At 45.7% G+C, this 27,404-nt stretch overlaps 1 long non-coding RNA gene across 1 annotated transcript in view; it reads right to left on the bottom strand.

Annotated features, from left to right (window-relative positions):
* The window catches only part of LOC149871022 (uncharacterized), a 38,861-nt gene extending 15,389 nt beyond the window's left edge, over positions 1–23,472 (bottom strand). The window contains exon 1 of the long non-coding RNA XR_016440175.1: positions 23,374–23,472. This is a non-coding gene — a long non-coding RNA (uncharacterized LOC149871022). The remainder of the gene's footprint in view (positions 1–23,373) is intronic.
* Positions 23,473–27,404: the final 3,932 nt, after the last annotated feature.

The raw sequence follows: 27,404 nt of genomic DNA, 5'->3' as shown, positions 1-27,404 counted from the left end.
AGACAATTGTTCTATTGCAAGCATTTATCTCCACCATTACTGAAGCTTTGATGCTTTTAAGGAGGGAACAGTACAATGAAAGAGCAAAAACTATTAATTTTCCTACCTCCCCCACCCCCAAAAGAAGTTAATCTAATGTAGTGATAAATGATGCTGTATTATTGCAAAGATATAGATTTTAGCCAAATCGCCCCCATGAACCCAAGTGAGATGAATGGCTTTCAATTTATAGGATAGGCCTGATTTTTCAGAGGTGCTGAACACTCACAGCTCCAGTGGAAATTAGTGGGAATTGTGTATATCTAATATTCTGCATATATTTAACACATTACTAGACATGACCGCTTCTCTCCCTGTGCAGAGTTGCCAGCCTTAAGTGTTCTAAAAGATATGAGCCAGGCCACGAAAAAAATTAGAATGACTTAATAACCCCTAAAATAATTAAAGTGAATAATAAATCTGATGTTGTTTTAATTGCTTCTAATGCTTTGAGTCTCCTGGGATAAGGGGATAACTTTTTTTTTTAAGTGAAAGCCTCAACAATCACATGACTCTGGGAGCTGAGACATTAAAAATCATGAGCGGAGGAGTAAATCTGCACTGTTCTTGTTTGTTTTTTTTAGAAGCGCCCTGAAAAGTATGCAACTCTAGAGTAAACTTTGTTCTTTGTAGTGATGGAATGAAATCAAACCTGTGAAGTGCTCAGAAAGCAAAAGATCAGAGTATCAAGCCTGAAAATAAATAATGGGTGGGAGTAGAGAGAATGAGAGAGAAAGATTTACTGAATGTTTCGGGACTGGTTCAGATGTTCCATTTTTTATTCATTTATAGAAGTGTGCATTAGTCAGGGCAGTGAGGAGTTTTTGATCTGTCTACCTATGTTCTTATCTAGACAAGGATTTCCACTGCCAAGTTGTACAGTCAGAGCTGTCTGGTTTTAGACTGGCCAGCATCTAAACCTGACACGTAGCTCACTAAACTCGATCAATGAATGCTTTACTACGGACTTTTATGGGCTTTCGACCAAGGTCCCAATTTACGTTTGAACCATATTCACCAAATCTTTACTCACATAAGTCACCTGTTCATTTCCATGGGTCATTTGTTTGAAAAAGGAGGATTTGAAGGCTCATCTGTCTATTAATAAGTCCCAATTAGAATGAATTCATTTTGATTAGTCTAAATCTTTTCTAGCAGAAGCACAAAGGTTTTCCCAGGAAAGGTTAAGAGGAAAAGAAAAGCAGAACAATGGAAGATGTTTCCATTATAATGGAGCTTGCTTTATATTTGGGAGATTTTTTTTTAAATAACTTTTTCTTTCATTGAAGGGAGTTACTGGATTTTAATGACTCTTGTCCTGCTCTTCACACCATTCCCTCCCCCACCCCCACTTCTGCAATCTCTCCAGCCTCCCCATTGAAGAAGTGCTTTGCCTTTCTTCTTATTACAGTTAAATGATGCCATACCTCAGAAAGCATCATCAGGTCCTCTCCCCTCCCCCCTTTGTACTTCTCAGAAAGCTGATAGGAGGGCAAACAACCATCAGATGATAATGACTACCTGATGATTAGAGGGAAAAGTCCCATCTCTCCAACAGCCCTCATACAGCTATCAGTTTTCACTGTAATTTTCATTCCCTTTCCTATGATCAAGCCTGCCATTATACTGGGTGCCACGTACATCTGTACATTTCAAACATCCCCTACAGCCTGGAGCATCTGGGTATTTTTCTCTTCCAATGCAACGCACATCTTTCAGTGTGATTTGAATGGCATGAGAGATTCCTTCCACTGACCACTTTCTGACCCTATTTTGTATCTGCAGGTTTTTCCCACCACGTTTATGTATTTATTGCAGCCCACTTGTGTGCTAGTGTAGGAATATGCAAACAGCCATCATGAAAAAAGTCAATATGCTCTTTGGAAACTGAGCAGAATCAGGCATCTTGGAATGTCTGAGCAACTCGAGGCCTGTTGAGACGGCTCAGCCCAAGCTTCACATCAGTGATGCCTTGGGTGTACTTAACTCGAGAAAGTAGCTGCCCAATTTCATGGTCAGACCTGCCTTATTCATGGGCCTACTGAAGCACAAACGCCCGCCTCTCCCATGCCTCTGGTTACCTGAGGGGCCTCAGTGTCCCCACCCCTCTGGGCTGGTTGGGTGCAGTGGCAACGCGTAGGGGGTGCACGTGGCACCCCCTGAGACTGATTGCCACCGACGCTGCCATCAGTGTCAGCAGGCAGTCCCCGCTCGGCCCGCCCTCACCGCCAATGTCACCATGGCCATCTGCAGGCAGTCCCCACTCGCCGCTGCCATGCCCCCACTGCTGACACTACTGCCACTACCTGCGGGCGGTCACTGTGCCCCCCCAGCCTCAGGAGGCACAAAGATTTTATGACTGGTTGTGAGGGCTTTTGGTCATGTGGTCCTGCCCCCCACTGCCAATTGGTAGAGAGGGGTAGAGAGGGGTAGGGCCACATGATGGGCAGCCCTATCATACAGTCAGTGGTAAGGGGTAGGAGCAGAGGCAGCAGCCATCTTGGGCTGCCCTTCTTGCAGGCAGTCCCCCATCCCTCCTTCTCCCATGGTCGGCTGCACAGCTAGGCCACAGCACTGTGAGGACTTCCGGCACCCTCTGGGGAGTCAGCATTTTATTTTCAGCAAGTTTTTTCTTTTCATTTTTTTCCATGGATTTTGCTGACATTGGCCACTTTTGCTAGATTTTGCAATTCCTGCAAAATTTGCGAAATTGCCATTTTGGTAGGTCGCGCATGAAGATGCATCTCTGAAGGCAGTTGCTTTGGCAACATCTCATGGTTTGTGTAACCAGCAGACTTTTTCTAATGAGTCAAACAGCCATACACATTTGGAACAGATAACACCCATTTTGTACCCCTAGCAAATCTACTCCATCACCATCTCCAAGGCAGGTTTATTCTAATCCACCCTGAAATGTTTTTGCTTTCTCATTTGAAGGCCCATAGTTGGGATTTTCAGAGAGATCTAAGGGAGTTAGCATCCAGCTGTCATTGATTTTTCAGTAGGAGTTATCTTCTTTTTTAGAGCCCTTTGGAAATAAAGGCCAGATATTTTTAAAAGGCACTTGGAATGCTAATATAACTGTCCATCTACATTTGGTCAGGTAGCTGCAGATTGCATCTGCCGACAAAGCCACTGCAGCGATGCCTAAGTAGCTATTGAGATATTCAGTATTATATGTAGCTGTACGTTCCTGCCAGGTCAGTTTCTTTGCAGAATGGAAATGCATTAAAACATTATAGCTGCATAGGCATTGTTTTGACATGTCCTGTAAAATAAAAGGAATTACATGTCTCTCTGCTACTGAGTGGGATAACAATGTGGTTATTCATATCATGGGAAAGATGCTATCTCCATTCACGCAGGCCACTAACATGCCCTTAGATGACAAGCATGTTGGGAAACTAGTGACCAAGAGTAGACTTGAACTGGTAAGTTTTTGGTGATTTAAAAAAAAATTCACATGTGTTGGTTAATGTTCTCATATGCTTTTGGAAAGTGCTACTTGAAAAGAAAACTGCCACCTAAAAGGCCCCCACTAAAAATACAAGCTGAGAATTAAACAGTATTTTTTAATTTACATCACTCTGTAGAAGGAATCTAAGCCCCTATCTTGCTTATTCATGAGTATGCGAGTGAGGGGGTTTCTTAATAAAAAAAAAATCATTCTTGAGAAGCTGTTGCTATGAAACTCCATGGCTCACAACAGATGGCAGAGAGAACTGTTCTCAGCCTCTGGCTCTGAAGCTGTCCGCTCAAGCATGCCATTAACATTCCTTGCATACCTCAGGCTCTGGCAGCTTCAGTACAGGGCAGCCAGTCCCCTAGCTAGACAAGCTCAGTGCAGGCAGCTCCACTGCCATTTTTCAAGATGCTCTGAGCTGCAGCCATCTCAGACAAGTTTGGGGCTGGTTTTGTTGCCTCCTCAGCTTTCGCCACCAAATGTGTCAACTGGAAAAATACGCTTTTTTTGGAAAGCAAAATGAAACTCCTCTACCAGGTCAAGACACTTTGTAGAGTTTTCTATGCTGCTCTGGGTATGTTAACTACTGTCTTGACCCTGATAGTTGCTGAGCATTTTCACATCGGGCTCTTACAGATCATTTTTGTTTGATGTTGAGAAGACAGGAGTAAGTCAAGGAGCCAGCTTCCTCAGCTCTGAGGATCACTATTACCTTTGCCACACATTTGGGTGCCCACACAGACAGGCAGCTCTTCATTCTGGGCAGCTATGTGATGCCCAGAGCAGAGCCAGCTGCCACAGTGCCAATCGCAGTAGCACAATCAGTGGTTGCTGCAGTTGCAGCAATGTTTGTGCCCTTGAGAAAGGTGGCAGAGGGGGCTGCTGCTCTTGTTGACCCACACTCCATAGCTATGGGGGGTTCAGCACTTTACAGAGGCAAGATCACTTCCTTAAAGAGCTTAAAGGAGACCTATAGAGGACAGAAGAGGAAGACAGAGATTGGGTGTGGGAGAACAGCAGCAAACAATGGGAAGGGAAAGAAGCATTGATGGAAAAGCAAATAGAGAAAAGGGCGGTGCAGTAATGGAAGAGGCTAGAGGTGGAGGAAGATAATTCACTCCAGGAAGAAGGAACAATGTGATAAGCTGTGTAACCATTGTTTTGTATGCAAGTCAATATACTCTTGTTCACTGGCAGACCACTGATTAATAATATGACAACATTGCCCCAAAACAGCTAGACACTGTGTGCCACATAGGCACAGCCCCTGCCTGGAATCTGCAATTTCTCTCACTTTAGTGACAGTGGGAGAGTCTACACATGCAATTAATGCACCTGAATTTTCTGTGCAGAAAATTCAGGTGCATTAAACTGGGCCCCTGAGTGCATTTGATCATGTGCCTATTAGGGACAAATTTGCTGTGGATGGGAGATGTTCAGTTTAGGGCTGTTCCAGCCCTGCTCTTCCCCCCTGCAGATGCCAGGGGGAGCTCCAGACTGCCCTGGGTGCCAGCCTTGGGCCTGGGAGAAGGTACAGGGGATGGTGTCAATCTCCACAGGTTGGGGAGAGCTGTCCCAGCTGCTGAACCGCTAGCTGCCTCCCAGTCATGTGGAGATTGTGATGGTCCTAGTGTCCATGTTGCTGCAAGGCAGCATCCTGATGAGCTGAGACAGCTCTCCCAGGCATGTGGAGAGAAGGGTCCCAATCTCTGTATAGCTGGATTGGGACCTATCCAACCCAGCCATCCCAGCAAGCCAAAATATCCCAGCAAACATGTCCTGTAAAATGTCCTGCCAAAACAGCTCTCCCTGCCTCTGTGGTCACCTAGGCTGGCTGGGACCAATTTGCTCTGTGGATGTGTGGAGAGGAGTGGATGTGGTATACCTTGATTGTAGCAAGGCTTTTGATATGGTCACCCACAACATTCTCACAAGCCAGCTAAGGAAGTACTGGCTGGATCAATGGACTTTACAGTGGATAGAAAACTGGCTGGAGCATTGGGCTCAGAGAGTAGTAATCAATAGCTTCATGCCTAGTTGGAAGCCAGTATAATGTGGAGTGCTCCACAGATCAGTCCTAGGGCCAATTTTGTTCAATGTCTTCATCAGCGACCTGGAAGATGGCATAGAGGGCACCCTCAGCAAGTTTGCAGATGCCACCAGGCTGGGGGGAGTAGTAGATATGCTGGTGGGTAGGGTTAGGATTCAAACTGACCTAGACAAGTTGGAGGATTGGGCCGCAAGGAATCTCATGAGGTTCAACAAGGACAAGTGCAAAGTCCTGCACTTAGTGCAAAACAATCCCATGTACCAGTACAGGCTGGGGGCTGAGTGGCTAAGCAGCAGCTCTACAGAAATGGATCTGGGGATTACAGTGGACAATAAGTTGAATATGAGCCAGCAGTGTGCCCTTGTTGCCGAGAAGGCTAATGGCATACTGGGCTGCATTGGTAGGGGTGTTCCCAGTAGTTCAAAGGAAGTAATTATTCCCCTGTATTCAACACTGGTGAGGCCACATCTGGAGTACTGTGTTCAGTTTTGGGCCTCCTGTTACAGAAATAATGTGGACAAATTAGAGAGAGTCCAGTGGAGGGCAACAAAAATGGTTTGGACAGTGGGGACATGATGTATGAGGAAAGGCTGAGGGAACTGGGATTATTTAGCCTAGAGAAGAGGAGACTTAGAGGTGACTTAATAGCAGCTTTCAACTACCTGAAGCGGGGTTCGAAAGAGGATAGAGCTAGACTGTTCTCAGTGGTGGCAGATGACAGAACAAGGAGCAATGGTGTCAAGTTGCAGCAAGGTAAGTTTAGGCTAGATATTAGGAAGAATTTTCTCACTAGGAGGGTAGTGAAACACCAGAACAGGTTACCCAGAGAGTTGGTGGAAGCACTATCCTTAGAGTTTTTCAAAATGCAGCTAGACAAAGCTTTGGCTGGGATGATCTAGTTGGGGCTGTGCCTCCTTTGAGCAGGAGGTTGGACTAGATGACCTCCTAAGGACCCTTCCAACCCTAATTTCTATGATTCTCTGATCTTTTTAGAATCAAAGATATTTGGCACTGCCATCACCAATGACTTGAAATCATAAAAATAAATAAGCAGAGTGATTTTCATCTCACCATTTGCCAGCTGTGTGGAAACCCTGGCAAACCAAAAGACACCTGATTAAACTGTTGACACACAATGTGTTTTCCATGATTTCTAATTTAGTGTGTATGTCTCCGGAGCTGCATGTGCAATAATTCCTAGAAACGTCATTATGAACTTCCAAAAAGAAATAACTGCTTTGGATAATATCATGCTGAAAATGAGCCCACACACTGCCTTGATGCATGCCCAGCCAACTAAATCTGTCTTATAATTAATTTCATTCATAAAGGTGGGATTTATTTGACTTCATTTTTTTCACTCTGTCAAAGCCAATGTGAAATTACATTAGTCCTGGAGGAGGAGGATTAGGCCAAAATGGTCTTTGAAGAACTGTGCTGGCCCTTTGCTTTTATAAAAATGCCAGCAGCTAGCTTACTCACTCGCTTGCTCTCAGAATAACCCATGTCCTCCTAGGAAATGAGAACCACTACGCACTGAGGGGCTGACCCAAAGCCACGGAAGCCTGTGGGAATCCTTCTATTGACATCAATAAGCTTTGAATCTGACCCTAGTGACAGACTTAATGCATTTTCTCTAGAGCCCAAGTATCATACTTTATCCCAAGGTGAATAGAAGATTTTTCACGATCTTTGTTGGTGCTGCTGTTGTTGTTGTTATTCATGTGTGGACAACAACAGAGGCTGTCTCAAGGAAGAATGGATTTATAGTTAAAGCACTGGACTTCATACCACCCACATCTGTATTTGAGCCCTGATTTTACCATGAAATTCCTTAGGGAAGTCGCTTATGGCAAAATTTTCAACTGCTTAGTGCTCACAACAGGCACTAAATTTTCAGCACCCAGTTCTCCCATTAGACAAATTGTCAACATTTCTGCACTTTTCATTGTGATTAACACTTGAAAAATGTAACTCCAAATAACATGGCCTCTGAATACCTCAGCACTCTTAACACATAGGGAGCTTGTACACATGACAATGTCATGATGTACATATGACCAAAATTTCCCTTTCTGTGGCTTAATGGCATCACAGATTACACATACCTGGATGCTTTGCACCCTGTCCAACAGGGTGACCCCCTTGGGCGCGTGGAAGACTGATGCAAAGTAATTATTTAGGATCGAGTTTCTCAACCTGTGGTACATGTACCCCTGGGGGTATGCAAGACACTGGCAGGAGGTATGTGGGTGCTGAAAACCCCCATAGCAAGGGGGCACCACCACTCCTCCCACCACCACTGGGTTCATGTCTGATCATTTGCCCCACTCCAAGCTGGCCACAGGTTGCTGAAGGAGGGGGAGGGCTGGCACACAGATACCCACACATTCCTCACTGACCCAGTCACAGGCAGGTAAGTTTCTTCCATTATCCTCCCTGGACTTGTGGGGGGGTGAGGGGCAGACCAAGACCCCCACAGTGCAGGAGGGAGTGCAGTAGGGGCAGGGCGCTGCCCCACTCCCTCCTGCACTGTGGGGATTGCACCACAACCTGGCCCACCCGGGGCCCCATTCATCACACGCGGGAGGGAACTGGCTGCCACTGCAGGCTGGGGCTGACAGTGGCACTGGGCTCTTCCTGGTGCTCAGGGTGGGCTGTGGTGATGGGAGGGGGGCTGCTGCCACCCCAATATTCACCATAGCCCTCCTCAACCTGCTCCCCCAGTGCTGCCGCCAAATGCCGGAAAAATCCTGGTGCCATTGCCAACCCCCACCTGTATCCAAGCTGGACTCTGGGCAGCTGCAGCAGGCAGTGGGTGGTCTGCAACCCCGGCACCTGCTCCATACTGGCAACTGCACGCGCGCCTCAGAGCAGAGAGTGGGGGCGGGGTTGTGCTGCCTCAGACCCTATCCCGACTCTCTGCTCTGAGGTGCACATGCAGTTGCTGCTGGCACAGAGCTGATGCTGGGCTCTGTAGTCTGGCACAGCTGTTTGTAGCCAGCCTGGGCTCTGGGCAGCTGCAGCAGGCAACGGGCAGGCTGCAAACAGCTGCACTGGGCTACAAAGCTCCAGCATCTGATCCATGCTGGTGACAACTGCACACTAGGCCTGTGCAAGTCAGCAGCGATCTGATCCGGCTTTGGATCCAGCTGCTTTGGATGGCAGTGACAATCCAGAGCTCCGGACCGGGTTTCACCTTGATCCAACCGAAGCTTCAGAGCTGCCTCGGAGATCTGGCCATAGGGTATAATAGGGAATCAATGAAATAGCTATAACTTTTTTTTTTGTCTGATTTGGATGAAGCTTGCCAGGATAGTAGCCTCTGCTGAGAGCATGAAACCTGCCAAGTTTCAAGAAGATCGGTGCAGGGCTTTGGGGGAAACTGTACCCCAAATTCTGGAAAGCCGAACTCATGTCACATCTATATGTTACATCACAGGGAAGTGAAAACTGCAGGGTTGGTAGCTCTTACCGAGGCCACAAAGCCTGCCAAGTTTCAAGAAGATTGGTGCAGGGGTTTGGAGGTGCTTGGCCCCTCAAGCTGCAGACAAGTAAAACTCATGTCATGGGTGACACTGCATGTGTTAAGGCGCAGCGGGGAGACAGCTGCAGGGATGGTGGCCCCTGCTGAAGCCATAATGCCTGCCAGCTGTGGAGGATATTGATCAGTGCAGCTGGGGTCTGCGGCCCTGCACCCCTAGCTGCTGACAGACAAAACTCCTGCCAAGACTGTGTCTGTCTTGGGGCAGTTGATTGTCTGTATTGAGTCTTTCCTCTCCTTAGCCTGGTTTTGTAGGTGCTAATTGATGCTGGTTAAGTCCTTATGTAGTAGCCAGGTCCTGTGTATTGAGCTGGTCCCTGAGTCCCTGGTCCCTGGGTGAATCATGATTGACTGATTGGTAACTGGGAACACAGCAGATTAGCAGCCAGGCCTGCAGCAGTGTTTCCCTGCCGCCCCAAGACAGACACAGTCAGTCCCGCAGCACCCATGGCACCACATTTGCTTGTCCACAGCTTGAGGGGCAGTTCTCCCCAAACCCCTGCACCAGTCTTCTTGAAACTTGGTAGGCTTTGTGGCCTCAGTAAGAGCTACCACCCCGGCAGTTTTCACCCTTGTGTGGTGTAACACATAGATGTGACAGGAGTTTTGCTTTAAAAAATTTGGGGTGCTCTTCCCCCAAACCTCTGCATCGATCTTCTTGAACATTGGCAGGCTTCATGCTCTCTGCAGAGGCTACCACCCCTGAAAATGTCATCCAAATTGGACAAAAAACAACAAAGTTATAGATATTTTATTTTCCCCCCGTTATAACTGATGGCCGGATCTTGGAGGTGGCTCCAAAGTGCTTCGGGAAGCCGAACGAGGCAGCGCTGCAACCTGGACGTGCTGGTTCCGACCCCGAAGTGCCTGAAGCTTCTCCGGATCTGAAGCTCTGTCTGAAGCCTCGCACAGCCCAACTGCATACACACCTCAGAGCGGACAGCACGGATAAAGCCACTCTCTGCTCTGAGGCCCCTGTGCAGTTGCTGGTATGGAGTGGATGCCCGGGCTGCAGAGCCTGAGCATCGGTTTGCAGTCTGCCCACTGCAGCTTCCCAGAGCCCAGGCTGGCTACAGGCAGAGATTAGCAGCAGCACCAGGCTTTTCCAGGCTGCGCTGCCTCAGGGGACCCCCCCGCCTCGTCCGCTACCACATACACCTACCAGTATGGAAATGATACCAGAGCCTGGAGCAGCTATTTGCAGCCTCCTGGCTGCAGCCAGCCTGGGCTCTGAGTCGCTGCTGCCAACCACAAGAGCCTGGGCTGTTTGCAGCAGGGCTAGCAGCCTCACAGCCACCTGCTGGGAACAGCCCGGGCTCCATGGCTGGCAGCAGCTACCTCCTTGTCTGTCTCTCTTTCTTGCCCTCTTTTCCTCTGTCTCTCTCTCTCACCCTCTTTCCCTGTCTCTTTTGCCCCTTCCTCCTCTCAAAACTATGGCAAAAAATTTAGCACGCTGCACATTGCAAAGCACTTTAAATTCCCCAGTAATAATTTGGCATTCAGGAGGATTCTGCCCTCCTAGCTTTGGCCAACATCACCTCTACCCAGGTACATACTTGAGTTACCTGGTGTAAAAGGTAGCAACCCTACCCACACTAAATCGGACATCTGTCATATCACTGCCTTATATACACAGCCCTTCTTCCAACATCTGGCACACATTAGTCTGTAAATATAAAATCCCCTGGAAAATTGAGTGTTTGGGTACTTATTAAAATTTTCAGACGTTAGTGGGTACTTGCTACTTAAAAGGTTGAGAAACACTGATTTAAGAGATTGGCCTTTTCCTGAGCATCAGATATCAGCTGCCCCATTTGATCTAGCAGAGGTCCAATGTTGCCTTTGTTCTTTCTCCGACTTCCCACATATCCGAAGAAGGACTTTTTGTTGTCTTTGATTCCTGTGGCTAGCCTGAGTTCGGTTTCTACCTTGGCTTTTCTGGTCCACTCTCTACAGGTGGGGGCTAGTGCTGTGTAGTCCTCCTTGGTGACGATTCCTGTTTTCCATCTGGTGTAGACTTCTCTTCTTAGTTTCAGGAGGTCCAAAAGTTCCCTATTGAGCCAACGGTACCCCAGCCCACTGACTGCATTTCCTGCGGGATGGAATGGACTTTCCTTGTGCTTCAAGGATTGTGTTCTTAAGGAACAACCTTTCCTCGTGGACTCCCCTTTATAAGGGCCCGTGGTCTCTTAGTGCCTGACTGACCAGTCTCCTGAGTTTGTGAAAGTCAGCCTTCCCAAGTTTGGAAAGTCAGCCTTCTCAAAGGCTTTGGGAATCTTTTCAATCTGTTTACATCCTTCTTGAAGTGTGGGGTCCAAGACTGGACACAGTACTCCAGGTGAGGCCTGCTCAGCACAGAGTAGAGCAAAAGAATCACTTCCCTTGATTTTCAAGTGACACTTCCGTTAATACAATCCAGTATGTGGTTGATGTGTCTTTCAACAAACGAGCATACTGGGGGTTTATATACAGCTTATGGTGTACTTTAACCCCCAGTCCTTCTCTACAATACTGCAGCCTAGCCAATCAATCCCCAATCTGCATTTGTGCATGCATTTATTCTGTCCCATGTACAGGACTTTGCACTTGTTCTTGTTGAATCTCTTCTGATTGACTGTGGATCATTTTTTCAGACTCTCTAGGTCATTCTAGATCCTAAACCTGTCCTGCAGAGTGTCTGCAACTACACCCAACTTGGTGTTGTCTGTAAATTTGCTAGGTGTGAACTCAATCCCATCATCCAAATCATGAATGAAGATTTTGAACAATACTGGACCCAAGGCAGACCCTTGAGTAACCACCTCCTCCCAACTAGACAGGCTTCCTTGTTTTCACTTGCATCTTTAGATTTACACATATGCTAATTATGAAAAGCATTAAGTGTAAGCTTTACTTTGAATTTGTGCTAAGACCACCCTTCATTAATACACTTAAGCAAAAACTTAATATTAAGTATATGCTTGAGTGCTTTGTTGAATAAAGATGGAGTTGAACACATCCAGTTATACGTATATACTCTGTTGCACTGGAGTTCACATCAGTGCAAATTGAGTATAAAAGGGCACGTCTACACAAGACGCTTAATGCACAGAAGACTAATTTCTACTGTGCATTAGCACAGTGGGCAAAACCCATGCTGATGTGCTAATGCACAAATTTAGTCTAATGTGTATTAACATCACTAGAAAAGTTTTGTCTATGCTAATGAGCAGTAGCACCTATTATGATGCATTGTTAGTACCTGTCATTACAGATACTAAACTTACTGAGCAGTAATTATGGCACATTAATGAATATGCAGATGTGCCCACTGGGCATTAAACCAGAGGTGATATTATCAGCATTAAAAACTTTTACAAGTCATGTAAATACAAGTCATCCCACCAGGAAACCCAAAATGCAGTGATCTTTCCTAGAACTGAGTTCTTGAAAGCACTCTACATCGTGAGATTTTTCTATAGAACCTCAGCTGAACATGTTCTAATCCTACAAACTCTAAACCATCCCTTTTTCTTTACCTGTCCCCTCTCTTTGTGTCACTCACCCATGCATCCACCCACCCACACACTATTTTAGTTAAAATGACAAAAGATTCTCTTCTCTCTCTTCTGTCAGAACATAAAATCCCTGTCCACTTTTTCTAATGAGAAAAATTTGTGCCTACTGGGAAATGGGACACCAATCAATTCACTGCCCTGTTACACAAACAAAATACTGAACCTTTTCCACAGCGGTATAAAACACAGTATCAGCAATTTCTTGCAGATTAAAAACTTTCCCAAGTAAATATCTTCTGCATGTTAATACCAGATGTGAACAAAGCAAAGGGGCCTTTAGGTCTCATGAACCTTATCTTGGAGTTCAAAAACTGAATGAGTGGCAAAAAGTAGGTGGACAAAATATTGCTTAAAAGCACATAAATATTTGCTTGAGGCTGGGGATTTAGTTTTAACAGATATGAAGCTGGCTAGATACATGTATTACACCACCCTTCTAGGTAGGGACTGAATCGGGGACCTCAGCGTATGATTCTCTACTGAGCATGAAGCAAAATTGCTCAATCCTGTTGGGTGCCCCAAGATCAGCACTGGGCCACCCACCATTAGAGCCACCATAAGAGGATACGTGGGCCAGCAACTATTAGAGGAAGACAGAGTAATGTACTACGAGAGTTATACATACAAGGGGACCATATGGAAACTATGTACACAAGCATGAGAGCAGACTTGATTACTTGAGTAATTGTTTTCGATCCGAGCCTTCAAGAGGCCAAGAAGCGATTACTACACTCTAGCAGCCTCCCACTCTCATGTATCAGTATCATTGCACTTCAAAATGGTGGTGGGGGTGCTTTAACTACAGCTCATCTCAGAGTTGCTCTAATTAAAGAGCCACCCCCACCCCTGGACCACCTGTAAAAGTGCCCTGTGTGTGGTCAGGAGAGCAGCCTTCCACATACTGCACACATAAAGGAAATGCCAGGGGAGTGCCTATAGCAACTGAAGCTATGGGAGGAATTCCAGGCTTCTGTTGGGAACTCTGGGGAACCTGATCTACCTTACACCAGGAGCTGTTTTAGCTCTGCAGTTGCTCATACTCCACAAAAGGTGACTGAAATCCACTTTTGCCCCCAACCCTGTCCCCAAGCGGTACTGAGTATGCCCAGGATGTTCAGCATAAAATCCAGCCCTAAAGCTTTGTACCTAACCATTTCCTTCCTGCGTTTGCAGGAAAGCAAATAGAAACTGAAATCTGGAATAGCCAACAATTCCCTGGAGATATATTCTGGGCAAGAACATTCCCCATTATTGTAAAGGTTTGGCTTTCAAACCTGAAATGAGATCCATGTGTCATAATTAGAATCTCATTGTGATGGTGTCAGTCTCAAAGATTGGTGTTATTCCCAGCAGATCTCAGTGGTGGCAGTGGCCATCCTTCATGGTCAAAGATGGTCATTCCCATGGGCAAAGTAAAGGGTTGTAAATGAGTCCATTGATGGCTAAGGCAGCCAGTCCTAGAGCCGCAGACTCTCTGACAAATGCTTCAAGTGGTGGTTAAAGGGAGGGTTGGACCACAGATTTCTCGGTCTTGTTTCTTTTCCTTCCATTTCTGTCATTTTTCTGCCTTCAGGATGAGATGAGTTTCCTAAAAGTAAACTGTACCTTCTCTCACAAGATGTCATCATGTAGCCCTATCCTGGGCTAGTTTTTCTCAATTTGTGATGTTAATGCCACGCTTCTTAATGTTCACCTTGAGGGTGACCTTGAAGCATCTCGTCTGGCCCCCATGTGTCCTTTGTCCTTGGCTGAGTTGGGAGTATTGCAACTGTATTGGTAAACATACATCAGGCACAGGCACACAGTGCCCTGTCCGCGACAGTTGATGTTGAATAACCAATGCTCCCATGCTGGTGATGTTAGCATCAGTGAGGACACTGGCATTTGTGTGATGATCCTTCCGCTTTATGCAAAAGATCTTTTGGAGGTAGCGCTGGTGATGGCATTCCAGGCTTTTCAGGTGGTCTCTGTAGGTTACCCAAGCTTCACAGCTGTAGAAAACAATCGAGATTACCACAGCCTCATATAGTAGGAGCTTTGTACAAGTCCTGATGTTGTGATCACATGATGATACAGTCATCACCAGAACACATGACAATATAATCTTCTGAAGGCAGAGCTGGTACATTGAATCCTATATTGGATCTCCTTATCGATGTTGGCCTTCTTTGAGAGATAGCTGATGAGGTATGCAAAGTGTCCAATGTTTTCCAGCTCCTGCCCATCAATGAGGATTTTTTCCATGGGAGTTGATTTGTCCTGGAGTAGGCTGGTGAAGTACCTTTAAAGGTTAGTCCCAGGAACTGGTATGCTTGAGAGAAGCAGTTAAGGACCATTTGTAAGTCCTCTTCCATATGTGCAATGGCAGCACAATCATTGCCATACTGAAATTCCACAACTGAGACCAAAGTAACTGACCCATCTATCTTGTGCTGGACGCTGATGCCATGTGGCAGATGGTCATGGATCAGCATCTTGATGACCACAAGAAAGATGGATATATTTTCCCCATCCACTTTGAAGACCTCAGCTAGTGTGCCATAAGGGCCAGAAGCTTTGTTGTTCTTCATCTGTCTTATCATCTGGTGGACTTCTTCAGAGGTTGGTGGACAGGTATGTGCTTTCCTTACTGCATATTGTGAGATAAATTTGATGGTATCGTCAGTCACTGTGGATTCTTGGTTCAGGAGCTTTTTGGTAGTGCTCCTTCCAGCAGTTTTTGATAGACTAGTTGTCTTTGAGGAGTGTACTGCCATATTCAGATCTAAGCTGGATGAGTCCTCAAGAGCTTGGTCCATACACAGCCTTGATTGCACTGAGGAAGCTCTGTATGTCATTACCATCAACAAATTATTGGATTTCTTGAATCTGAATCTGATGGCTGAAGCTTTAAGCCATCAAAAAGTTCCCTGATTCTGCCTGGATGTTGGATGGTTTTACTAGTCACAGAAACCTTTTCTCAGCTGATCAAGAAGGGCTTTGATCTCAGTGTTTTGTTTTTGTCCATCCAGTCCTGATGGCATTGGATGATAAAGCCAATTGATTCCATTCAAGCCTCATGAATGGTCTTCTTTAGAGCTTGCCAATCTTCTTCAACATAAGTGTTATCATTTTCAGTCCTGAGATTGGTGAGTTTCTTGCTGAGGTACGTTTGGAGGGCTTTGTGGTGTCTAGGGGTCTGAAGGCATTTGGTGTTGTACTGTCTTTGGACTGATTGGGGTTGCTTTCAGTGTTTCATTGCACAGGCAATGCATAGGGTGGTACGGGGGGGCACATGCCCCTCCCCTGAGATTGGGCCTCGCTGCCTGGGGAGTGAGGGGCGATGGCCAATGCCCCACTGAGAGTGTGGGGATGCCAAGAGAAGCACCAGTGGCACTTCCAAATGTGCCATCTGCAGTTCCAGTTTGCCACCAACACTTCTGCTAGTGGCAGTGATCAGCTGCTGGTTGGTGATCGGCTGCTGTGGGACACCCCCCCCGCCGTCAACAATTAGCTGCTGGTGCCCCCCCAGGATCAGGAGGCACCAGTCGCTCATGTTTCAGTGCAACCCTAATGTACATGATTGATCTCATTAAGTGATGATCGGTCCATCAGTCATTGGCTTCTCTCATATCATGCATGATATGAATGTCTTTTAGATCATTTGCTCTTATGATGATGCAGTCAAGGAAGTGCCATTGTTTCAAGTGGGATTGTTGCCATGTTTTGTATCTGTCACATTGTCTCAAGATAGTGTTAGTAATGACAAGGTCATGCTCTGAACGTTTACTAAGAGGATGCCATTGGAATTGGCCTTACCCACTCCTTCCTTCCCAATGGTGCCCCTCCACATGTTAAAATACTCTTCTTTATGTTCTTCTTCAGCATTGAGTGTTGGGGCATATGCACAGTTGGAGGCAGAGAGTCATGAGGTGCTTATTAATGCCAAAAGAGAATTTGGATATTCAGATGACAATCTGGTTCTTAATGGCAAAACCAGTGCCTTGTATTCACCTGTTGTTTGCAGGTTTCCTTTCCAGAAGAACATCTAGCCACCCCTCTCCTTCCTCAGATGGCTTTCACCTGTACATCTGGTTTTACTAAGAATAGCTATATTGATGTTGTATCACAAGACTTCTTAGGCAACAATAGCTGTTCTACCTTCAGGTCTGTTAATGTTTGAATCATCTACTAGGGTGAAGTGATCACCAGGAGTCCCTCGTCACAGATCCACATACACAACTAGTAGGGCTTGTACATTCCAGGATTCAAAGGACACTTTTATGTTTCAACCGTAATTTGAGTGATTCCCTGGAAGCAGCTATCCAGTCGGATAAGATGGGACAGCCAATGTTTGGGGGACCTTTTCTAGCCTCCTTCCCATGCAGGGTGAGTAGAGGGAATCCTAAAAATGACTGCTGAGTTATGATCACAGCTGTCGAATTGCCCTCCTATCCCATTCCAAGGGTGAAGTGATCAACATGTGACCACCATCTTTATGTGGATTTGTGACTAGTGACTCCCAGTGATCACTTCCTCTGTCTCATCTATCCCTATCACCACTCGTCCATCACTGCAGGACTTTGTAGAGGTTATTGGTATTGGTGATTGGTTATTGTGGTAGATATTGGATTCAGTGGGAGATGTCTGTGTGACTCTTTTATGTGAGGAGGCCATTGTGCATCAGCAGGCACATGGATCTTGGCAGAAGAGAAACCTGTGTCCAGTTGCAAGGAGATCCAAGATGACTGGGGTTAGTCTTCCACTGCAGCCTACATCCACCTTCACAGCTGCTGAGAAGTATGCTTTCTTCACCCTCCTGCTCCACCATTGATGTCTTTATGTTATAGATTCATAGATTGTTAGGGGCTGGAAAGGACCTTGCAGATTATCAGGTCCAGTCCCCTGCACTAGGCAGAAAAAGACAACTGGGGTTAAGTGACCCCAGCGAGGTGACTGTTCCAGTCTCCTTTTTAAGATTTCAGTGGAGACTGAACCACCACTGGAGGGAGTTTATTCAACAGTCTGGACACCCTGACTGTGAAAGAGTTTTTCTTGGAACTGAACCTGAAGCAGCCTTCCAGGAGTTTGTATCCATTGCTCCTGCTCTTCCCCAGGGGTGCCCTGGTGAACAGCTTTATCATTGATGATTGATCAAAGATGTTGAAAAGCACTGGTCCAAGCACGAACCCCTGAGGGACACCACTGGCCACTTCTTACCAGGACAACACAGACCCATTCATGAGAACTCTCTGGGTCCTACCATGCAGCCAGTTTTCTACCCACTGAACTGTTGGGCAGTTAAGCCCACAATCATCCAATTTTTCCACAAGGATATTGTGGGAATCTAGATCAAAAGCCTTTTGGAAATCTAGGTATATAATGTCGACCTTCTCTCCCATGTGCAGATGGCAAGAGACCTGTTTATAGAAGGAGATGAGATTGGTAAGAGAAGACCTACCCACAACGAAGCCCTGCTGGTTGCTGTTCACAATCTTACCCTCAACGAGTGTATCGCACATAGATTCTTTAATGAGTTTTTCCAGGATTTTCCCAGGGATGGAAGTTAGGCTGATTGGCCTGTAGTTGCCTGGATCCTCCCTCTTCCCCTTCTTGAAGATGGGCACAATGTTGGCCCTCTTCTCCTCAGGGATTTCCCCTGCGTGCCACAATTTCTGAAAGAGTTTTGCCAGCAGTTGCGCAATGACTCAGCCAGCTCCATCACCACTCTCAGGCGAAGTGCATCTGGTCCTGCTGACTTATGTCTAGCTTTTCTAGTTGGTTTTGCACCCGCTCAGCATCCACAGTGGGAAGGCTATCATTCCCACCACGCCCCCCTGTGATCTTTATCTCACTTGTCTTTCCCCTTGGTCTGGTGAAATAACAAAGCAAAGTGGGCATTCAGGAGTTCAGTTTTTTCTTGAGTGTCCATTACCAGCTGTCCCAAGGTGTTAAGCAGGGCCCCACACTTCCATTTGTTTTCCTTCTGCATGCTACATACCTAAAGAAGGACTTCTTATTGTCCTTGACTCCCTTGGCTAACTTAAACTCAGTCACCACCTTATCCTTCCTAATCTTTTCCCTACAAGTGCAGACCACTGTTGTATAGCCCTCAAAGAGGACTGTCCCTTGCTTCAACTGTGTCTACGCCTCTTTTCTTTTTCAAGAAAAAAAGAAGCCTCATGAAAGAGCCTCATTATGAGAATGGGCGGAAAGTGAACCTGATGAGCCCATGGTCACTCTTGCCCAGGCTACCCTCAGTGTTCAAGCCACACACCAGTTCATCTCCTTTGGCCAAGACCAAGTCTAGGAGGGCGGTACCTCTGGTTGGTCCTTGCATTTCCTGGGTCAGAAAGAGCTCCTCGATTACAGTTACAAAGCTACATGACTGATGCGACCTAGCTGAATATAACCAATCTATGTCCAGGTAATTGAAGTCACTCATGACAACCAAGTCCCTTGTATGTGCAGCCTCTGTCAGTTCTTGAGAGAACTCCAGATCAAGTTCCTCCCTTTGGTTCAGTGGCCTGTAGTAAACACCCACAGTTAGGTCTCTCTCACCTCACCCCCACTCTGAAGCTTGACCCGGAGGGTTTCAAGCTGCTTATCTTCGGAGCCAATGCCTGCCTCCACAGAGGTGTATTGCTCCCTCACATAGAGAGCTACCCCTCTGCCTTTTCTCCCTGCTCGGTCCCTCCTGTGCAGGGTGTGGCCCTCTATGGCTACACTGGACTTCTCTTCATCTGATACCTCACCTTTAACCTGACCCTACCAGGAGTACAAGACTCCTGATAGTGTTGCTCTCAGGGTCATCAGGGCACACAGTACTGTCCACCTTATCAAGGTGGCAGTCCATGGAAAGGGCAGCAGATTAATACACAGGTTGTGTCATGTAGTCCAGGCATCCCAACCTGATACTCAACTGAAGCACCCTGGATGTGGACCCAGGTCAACTGAAAAGAAGACAAGTACCTGATAGCCCTGTGCCTGGATGATACCAAGTGTTATGCATTTCCAATGGCAACACAGTCCACAGAGAACATCCAGGAAAGGACATAGAGGACTTTGGTTTCCTGCTTATGGCATGTCTGTCCCACCTTAAGTTGGGCTAAAAAATGCCAGCATGAAAACATGTGCAACCTACTCGCTCTTGCTCTGTGTCCATCAAATGCCAAACAAGACCCATATCCATTACTAGAGCACTGCTGGGCACATGCCAATATGCCAAGGCTAAGAGTGAAGCTATACACATCAGGACATCTACCAAAGAAAACAGCAGATTATATTTTTCTGGCCTGTGGGATATATAGGCGAGGAGCAAACAAGCAAGCGGGTCATGTTTTCACAGCAGCACTCCCTAGTACAGGGATGTGCAATTATTTTGGCTGGTGGGACAGTTTTAGAATCCTAGAATCCTAGAAAATTAGTATTAGAAGGGACCTCAGGAGACCATTTAGTCCGACCCCCTGCTCGAAGCAGAACCACCCCAACTAGATCATCTCAGCCAAGGCTTTTTCTAGCTAGGTCTTAAAAATAACTCAAGGATAGATATTCCACAACCTCTCTGGGTAGCCTGTGTCACTGCTTTACTGCCCTCCTTAGTGATAAAGTTCTTCCTAATATCAAACCTAAAGTTCCCTTACTGCAACTTGAGATGGTTGCTCCTTGTTCTGTCATCTGCCACCACTGAGAACAGTCTAGCTCCATTCTCTCTGGAACCATCCTTAAGGTACCTGAAGGCTGCCATTAACTCCCACCCCACACCCCAATCTTCTGTTCTCCACACTAAATAAGCCCAGTTCCCTCAGCTTCTCCTCCAGAATCATATGCCCCAGCTCCCTAACCATTTCTGTTGCCTCCACTGGACTCTCTCCACATTGTTCATATCCTTTCCATAGTTGGGGGACCCAAAACTGGACACAATACTCCAGATGTGGCCTCACCACTGCCGAACAGAAGGGAAGAATCACTTATCTTGATCTGCTGGCAATGTTCCTACTAAAGCAGCCCAGTATGTAATTATCCTTCTTGGCAAAAAGGACACATTGTTGGCTCATATTCAGATTACTGTCCACTGTAAATCTCAGGACCTATTCTACAGAGCTGCTGCTTAGTCAGTTGGTCCCAAGCCTGTAATGGTGCATGGGATTTTTCCATCCTAAGTGCAGGTCTTTGCACTTGTCCTTATTGAACCTCATGAAATTTATTTTAGTCTAATTTTCCAATTCATTGAGATCACTCTGAATCCTTGCCCTACCCTTCAGTATATCTACTACTCTCCCCACCCCCCGCTCTTAGTATCATCTGCAATGACACGACTGGTGAAGTGCAGAGGGCCACACACATGCAATCTTTCAGGAGTCATTATTTTAATAAAATTATAGGTAAAAAAACAAATCCTATATTAAAAATCAAGCATTTACTATTACAAATTTTAATTTTGTTTTTAAGTTTTTTTTTCTCCTGGTGTATGGTTGTTTTAGCAATATATACAGAAGTGATTGAATAATAGCTCAGAGTAAAGTCTTACACTTGTATATTGTGGAGGAGTTGAGGGTGAAGAGTACTTGTGTAGGAGGATGTGGGAGTTGTGGGGTGTGTATGTGTGAAGGGGTGTGTGTTCATATATATGTGGGGGTCTGCCCACATGCCAAGTCCTAGGAGCTGGCTGGGGGTGGGGGAGAAGGAGGTGGGGAAGCAGGGAGCAAATGCAGCAGAGCTTGCCCGCATGGTGTGGTGCAGGTGCAGCTGGGTTGGATTCCACCCACCCGGCTGCCTGAAGTCAGCTGCTCATTGCACCACACAGGTGGAGTGGGGGGAAGCCAAATGGGAACTGAAGCCCTGCACTCTGGGGCAGGAGCTACCCACCTGCAGCTTCCTACCACCTGTCACCACTTCCCTATGCTACCTCCTTCCCAAAGTGGTGCAGTAGGAGGAGGAGGAGGTGGTGCACTGGAGGTGGGTGGAGCTGAACAGTACCCCTGTGGCTACAGCAGGAGCAGCCCTCCTGGGAAGCTGTGACACTGGCTGAATCTGTGCCAGTGCTGTTAGCAGTTGCAGGCTGAGTGCAAGCCAAAGCATGGCACAGGCTGTCCCATTGTGGGGCTCAGCCCCATATGAGGCAGCTCTGGTCCAGATACAATCAGTTGGCAGGCTGGAGCCATCATATTTTGCCCATCCCTGCCCTAGCATTTTGGCCTTCCATGTCTCAAAAGTAGATACTTTCTACCTAAGTGATGTAGGGATGTATCAGTTTCAGAAAAGGTTGCTATGACTGTGTGTAGAATGTTTGCATTCAAGGAGTGGTGTCTCCAGGAAGAATGCCTGCATCAATTAAGTACACACCATACACACATGCACACACTGTACATACACACGTATACAGTTCTATCCCTAGGTAAAGTAAGAATTGCTGCAAAACCAAACAAACACTGAGGAAGTCACAACTTATTCAAATGAACACCTGTGTCAACAGACAGGAGTAAAACCAGTGAAACCAGGAAAAGCCACATCAGGAACAGGAGGACAGCTTAAATGAAATGGGACAAAATAAGAGAGGTGTGTTACTCTGAACTCAGGCAGACTACTACTATTTTTGTATGATATTTTAGGATTACAACATTAATAGATTAAGATCTAAATTTGCTAACCATTCAATTGCTTCAGGGATAGCTGCATGGACTGATTTTAGATCGTCATTAAATTATCTAATTGGGCAATTGTTCACAAATGTGTTGCACCATCTGAAAATCACACCATAACAGCTACCTAGACTCCCTTTGATTCCTCGTTTATGGAGTAGGTGTCCACATACTCAGGCTGAAGACAGGGTAGATTTGAACCTTACAGACAAAATACAGATATGTATAGCATAAGCTTTCCAAAGCAGAGGGCTTACTTCATCAGATGCTGTGAAGGGACTTCAGGAAACAGAGTTGCTAAATAGAAAGCAGTGATTATAATATGAAGTGGAGGCATGGGTGGAGAACCTCACACTATCTGTTTCATTCTGCACACCAGGATTGTGTTACTTCTCAGACCAGTTAAACATATAAGAAACTAGGGGTCAGCCTGAACTCTCAGCTGTTTTGCATTTTGTTAAATTAAGTCAGACTTTTTACTCTATTTATTCAACTGGGGATTCACTCCATTTGCAAATGATGGCTCTCTTGTGATGGGCCCACAGATACAATATCTTACATGACACACAGGAAATATGTGAAAACAATGGATTCACTGTGTGCTGGGCCAGTAGAGGGCTCTTCTGTGCCAAGACACCCGCCTCACTGCACCCCACCAAAAAGCCGGCTTCAGATGCCTCCCCAGGGGCACCAACTTCTGGTCAACCCTCTTCCTGGAGCACACCCACAAGCCTTGGCTACCACTGCCACCACCCGGACTCAGACCTTTTTCTGGGCCCTGTGCTAGCTTGGTTCACAGGCCCTGTAAACCTTGGGATCTTAGAGTGCTTCTGTTACTCTGAAGCACATAAAGTACCCTCCCTTAGTCAACCAAGCCAAGGGAATAGAAAAGGCATGCCCAATCCCTCTCATGCAGGTACCACAAAGCTTGTTATAGTGGACAGCTTTATTGGGTAGAGAGGGAAAGCAGGGGGAGGGTTACAGGTTAGAGAAGTATCAAAGAATAACCCAGAGCAAACAATATGGCTTGGTCACCTTTCCACATGTTTCTACATTACAATAAGCTATATTTCTAGATAAGTTTCAGGTAAGTTACTCACAAGTATCATCCAGAGGCTGATTGAACTTCCCCTGGAGGCAAGCAGTTCATCGTGTATGCCTCATCCTCCTCTCCTAAGATGGAGGGGCCCTTAAATAACCTTTCTGATCTCATTCCTTGGTACAACCATAAACCAGTATTCTCAGACTGTGGCTGACACTGGTTGGTCAGTTTAAAAAACATCAGCGCCCTCAGGTGAGACTTTAGGATTATACAGGACAGAGGATGAGGAAGTTCTCCCCCCTCCCTCTGGAATTTGCAACCCTGTTACCATGGAGACCAGGTGCCTCCTGCAGCCAGAGTTTGTAACCAGAGTGGGGGGTTTTAGGCTGTAGCCCTACATCAGTGAGACAGGCAAGAAAAGAGGTTTGTTCCTCCATGCACTGTCAGGAGGAGGGCTTGTTATATATCACAAGGTTCTGCAACTCTTACCATGAAAGTATTTTTTTGTTGTTTCCTGGCAGCAGATGCAGAACGCTGGCTCCTCAGAAGAAGCCCGAGAAGACTGAATATGTAAAATAATAGCTTTCTAAAAAAAATAATAATAACCAGGTTTGGTAGAAGACAGCCCAAACACCTGCGCAGGGTTTTTTGTTTTGGATTTTGTTTTAAACCCATACTATAGAATTCTGGGGAGGAAGATTGCTCTTGGACTGACGGCACCCAGGAGACCTGGATGGACTATTAGCCACACACTCCCTTTGTGATCTGGGGAAACTCACATAGATCTAGATTTGGAGATGCTTACTCAGGAGCGGTAGAATCTTATGAACATACTCACTGAAATCAGTAGAAATCCTAGGCCAGCGAGATGCTGCTTCAGCAGAACAAGGAGTTCAGTCTTTGTGCCAGCTCCCGCCTTATAAAATGGAGATGCTGTTACTAACTTTGTCTGTCTTCTTTCTTTCGAATACAAGTTCTTTGCGGCAGAGACTGTCTCTTACTACGTATCCACAATCTTTAGCACAGTGGGGCCTTGAGCCTGGTGGGAGCTTGTAGGCACAGCTGAAAGACAGTTGATAACATTAAAGTCAGTGGCATAGGATGAGCCAAAATAAGGATAGAAAAGCTTCTGCTTTCCATTAAATCCCAGAGGGCTTTTCCAAAAAAGCTGCTCTTTCAATGTCTCTCCTCTGCTCTCTTTTTCTGTCTTGGATCATAGGCAAGTAGGGCTGAAAGAGACCTCATGCAGGGCCTTTTCAAATACATCTTGTCAGTTCATTCAGCTGTTTTCAGAAGGACATAAAAATATTTCCTGCCAAACCAGGCTCTCCTAAAACACATCCACTTCAAACCATCTTGACAATGTCCTTGGCTGATGCAAACAGGGAGGTCCATTCAGTCGCCTTTATTGATGGTAAAGCACACTGTGTCCATTGCTCTTCCCTGTAAATCCAAAAGGCCACCCCAGGGCCTGCTTTACATAACCACTCTCTGGCTCCATTTTGTCACCTCTTGTCATTCAATAGATTATGCAGGGGACTTTGAACCCATCTGTTCTTTTGTTTGGCTTACTGTAAAAGCAAAAAATTGCTTAAGCAGATCACCAAGGACACATAAGACTTATTACTACTGTCTTTTGTCTGGTTTCCTATGGTTACTGTAGGTTCAGAGAATGCAGTCTAACTGAGATCCTTTCTTGGTTATTTTGAAGAGATTTGCTTTATTTATCCCTCTTGCCCTCCCCCCTTCTCTTTCAGATAAGATCTTTAGTAACAATGAAATCTCTGTACCTTTAAGATGGATCGTTCCTGCTCTGTACCCATTATAGGATGAGTGGTGCACAGGATTACTAAACTGCAACTATTTCCTGAAGTTTCTTCATAAAAAGAGAAGAAAGCAATCAAATATGCCAGAGAACTCCATGATCACATAGAAACAAGAGATCTGGGATGGTAGTTTTAGTACAGTCACTGGGAAAGTCCACAGAAAAAAAATACAGCTATCTTTGCGGAGTGTTGATGGAAGTAATGGAAATAAGTATGACAAACCATTGCCCTTTGTTTGTCAGATATGATAATGGTAGTAAAGAAGCCACCACATACAAGCTGCTGGAAATGGCTCTCTGTAATCCTACTGGCTGTGGAAACCCAAGAGGGTGAGAGGCAGAAATATTATTCCTGGAAAGCACTACACACTGTAGCTTCCTCAGCTCCAACAAGTCTGTAGTTGAGGAAACAGGGATTTAATCCTGAGCAACACACAACAGCGAAATGCTCTTTTTCAGATATCTCCAGCAGGCTCCTTCTCAGGTAGTCTTTTCACCACATCTACTTTTGCGTAAGTCTTGATTCCATGCCGGATGGTTATGGATATTTGGTTGGAAACTGTTTTCCTGACAAAAAGTATTTCCAATGAATCCAGGGGGTCTGACTCATCTCTGCCTTACAAGGTCACTTGCACCTGTGCAGAACAGAGTTAATAACTCGGAATAGTACCATTCTGTGCTGACTGGCATTTTGCACGTGGATTGCAGAGCGGTGGAGAAAGAGGCCCAATGAGCCACATCCTGCTTAGCTCACTTCCCCCTAGGGTTCAGCTAAAATGAGTGGAAGCACTCAGGGGAAAAGAGCAATCAGGATTGGGCCCATTGCTGAACCTTTGTGATACCTAATAGATTCCTCTGAAGTCTCAGAATGTATTTGGAGTGTCCCTGATTCTTCGAAAGATCAGAGGTAGCTCTGGAAAACGAGAGGATAATGACAGAGGTGCCAAGTGAATCTAAAGAAGATGTTTCTTTTCTCTTTCAGGCTTAATGTAATTTGACAGGTTGTGGGAGGGTGGGGGAGCAGAGAGTGTTTCCAGTGCAACAGACAGACATTTCTTCCCCATTGTCCATAAACTGGATGTCAGCATGATAGAGCTGGGAAGACAATTACATTTAAAAAAATAGTTAAGTCAAAGGTTTCCCCTTGGAGCCATATCTCTGCTGGATATCTCCTTCCCCAGTACAAGCACTCAATTAGGGACTGAGAATCAAGCCATCAAGACATGCTCCAAGCCACAGATAATGCTTGCAGGTGGTGCTTTTTATTTCTGAGAGACAAGAAAAGCATCTTTTTTAGACTACTCTGGACCTGCCCCAGTGAAATTTCTGCTCTCCCACCACAAAATATTCTGCACCCTGGGCTCCTTGAATCTTTTGTTACTGAGTACTTTATCCACTTTGCCTGACTACTGATTCTCAACCTTCACTTGGTACAGTCAGTGAAAAGGATTATTCAGATGACTATATAGCTCTGTGTCTCCATACTGCCTTACATGAGAGGCCGCAATAAGCTTTGCAAACCAGAGCACAGAGGCTCTGTTCTGATGCCCAGTGCTTTGGGTGGCGTATTTACGCTTCATTCTGATTAGCTCTCTAGACTGTGCTCTACAAGCTGGAAATCAGTAGAAAACACATCCAGAGATTCAAATGGACTTTCTTAGGGCTAGTACTGAAGCAGATCAGAAGCCAAATTTAAACTTAAACCTAATGCATCCTCCTAGTGTCATGGTCTCACCTCTAGGGAGTATATATTTGTGAACTGCCAGTATCAATATACTACAGTGAAATCCTATAATGGACTCATATGAGATGAATGTGTCCCAATTAATTAAAGGGAAGAACAAGGTAAGACCCTGTGGGAGCATCAACATAAGGCACTAACTACACAGTAGCTGAATAATACTGGGTGGTAACGCATCACGGCACAGACAGTGCTAATACACAACTGCACAGTATTATTAGGCTACTGCACAGTAGCATCACTTAAAAGATGTTTGCCGGTGCTACTACATAGTAACTCCTGTTACTGCACATTTATATAGTATTTGCTTATACTAAATACATTTGCAGTAGCTACTGCACAGTAGTGTCTCATGTAGACGTGCCCTGTGTTCTCCTAAGATTAAACAACCTTTTGGCTCCTCCAAGAATTTTTTTCTAACAGGTGCAAACAAAAGGCTCTCCCCAACTGACACTGAGAAAGAGCAGGACTATTTTAATAAATATTAAAATTATAATAATAATCAGCCTGAGGCAAGCAGGCT

Source organism: Crocodylus siamensis, chromosome 2 (assembly GCF_052110815.1).
Source record: "Crocodylus siamensis isolate JL-2025a chromosome 2, ASM5211081v1, whole genome shotgun sequence".
NCBI classification, from domain to species: Eukaryota; Metazoa; Chordata; order Crocodylia; family Crocodylidae; genus Crocodylus; species Crocodylus siamensis.
This window is presented reverse-complemented; position numbering and strand designations above follow the sequence as displayed.